We start from the raw sequence: 2,142 nt of genomic DNA on the forward strand, positions 1-2,142 counted from the left end.
CGGCTTGATTCGGAGCTCCATCCTTTTAAATCTAGCCTATTAAATTGATGCACGATCAATGACTACTAAATCGAGGTTGTAGTCCAACTGAAGGCTTTAATAAGCTAGATGTTTCCCCCAGCAGCTCAGGTACAGAAAGAAGGCTGCTGGGGCGGCACAGGCTCTTATACCCCGCCTTGCAGGGCGGAGCTAACATACAGCTTGACCAATAGGAAACATACAATATCTACCAATGGTGTTCCAGCATTACTAGGTACCGTAATACCTCTACACAGACTACCACACCATCCAAAGCAAATAGCTCAATGGGATTGGAAAGGAGCTCTGCCTCTGCAGGGGGCGCCACAGGGTGGGGAGGAGGACACTATTGTGTCTCCTGATCAATGCAAGATGGCCACTGATACCAACCTGAGCAAGCCCACTTGTCCGTCCGTGCGCCAGAATCCAATGATGCCGTTTGCAGGAGACACGGTGCTGTTTGCCGATGCTAAAACCGTTTGCCCAGTTTCTGAGCCCTGCGGGCAGGCTGGCAATCGGTCGGGGTGCCACCTGCCCACAGTTTCCGAGGATCGGGGTGGGGCTTTGGATCCACTGGTGGTCCGGTCCGGTTTCACCACCGTGCAGAAAGTCCTTGGGTACACCGCCATCTTCCACTGTCCCAATCCATCAAAGTCTCTTCTGATTGATTGGTGCCCATGCACTTGGGAGCTCTGCCTTCAAGAAGATCACCTCTCGTGGTTACATCCGGCCAGGATATACCCATAATGTGCCACAGACACCCAAAGTGGAAATTACTGAGTTTCTTCTCCAGTGAATTGATGTGGTGCCTATGATGGTACCAGTCTGCACTGATTTTATTTTTAATATTCATCATTAGATCGGCCAGAAATTCATGTCCATCCTCTGATCGTCCTTGAGAATCATACAATCCCTACAGTGTAGAAGGAGGCCATTCGGCCCATTGAGTGTGCACCGACCATTCAAAGGAACGCCCTACCTAGGCCCAATTCCCCGCCCTGTTCTTCCAACCCCACCTATCCTTTGATCACTAAGGGACAATTTAGTGCGGCCAATCCACCTAACCTGCACATCTTTGGACTGTGGGGGGAAACCGGAGCACCCGGAGGAAACCCACGCACACACGGGGAGAACGTGCAGACTCCGCACAGACAATCACCCGAGGCCGGAATCGAACCAGGTTCCCTGGCGCTCTGCGGCAACAGTGTTCACCACTGTGCCACCGTGCCGCCCCACGGCAAGATGGTGGTGGTGGGGTGTCTCCTTGAACCTGCTGCTGTGTGGTGTAGGTACACCCACTGTGCTGTTAGGGAGGGAGTTCCAGGATTTTGACCCAGTGACAGTGAAGGGACGGCCGGTCATTCCACTTACAACAGAGAAGGCGATGGGCAGATTGGACAGAGGTGCTTAAGGTCGTGGAGGACTTTGAGAGCAAGTCCAGAGGAACTGTTTCCCTTTTGGATGAAGGGTTAAAAAACAAAAGGACCTTTTGATGGTGGAGGTCGCGGGTTTGGAAGGCATGGCCGAAGGAGCCTTGGCAAGTTGTGGCAGCGCGTCTTGTAGATACACTGCAGGCACAGTGCTCCCATGGTGGAGGGTGTGAATGTCCTGCTTTTGCATTCACTAACTGGGCAATTGAGGGAGGAGTGGGAAATGGCCCAAACCGTCCAATCGCTGCTGCGTGTGCCCTGTACAAAGTACATCATGAGAGGACACGACTGTGGTGATGTGCGTCAATATAAATGCATATAGGCTAGCTAGACACTCGAGGGAGCACCAAAGACATCACACACACACACACACTCAACCAATAGATCGGGTAGATAGGACACGACCAATGGACATTCAAGATACACACGGAGGTGACACCAACCATTACACCAACCCATATATAAAGGACACCACACACAGGATCTTCCTCTTTCCAGTGGAGATAGTCAGTGAGTACAGACACAGGGTTGATTCAATATCACTCCCACCACATGGATTGCAGCAACTGGTTAGTCAGTCTGGGTAGCTATAGTAGGATTAGCAGTAGTGTCGAACCCGAGTAATAGAAGTGTAAATAGTTTAATAAACGTGTTGAAGTTATCTCCACGTCTGAACCTTCCTTTGTCAAGTGCA

Source organism: Scyliorhinus torazame, chromosome 29, assembly GCF_047496885.1.
Source record: "Scyliorhinus torazame isolate Kashiwa2021f chromosome 29, sScyTor2.1, whole genome shotgun sequence".
In the NCBI taxonomy this organism is placed as follows: Eukaryota; Metazoa; Chordata; class Chondrichthyes; order Carcharhiniformes; family Scyliorhinidae; genus Scyliorhinus; species Scyliorhinus torazame.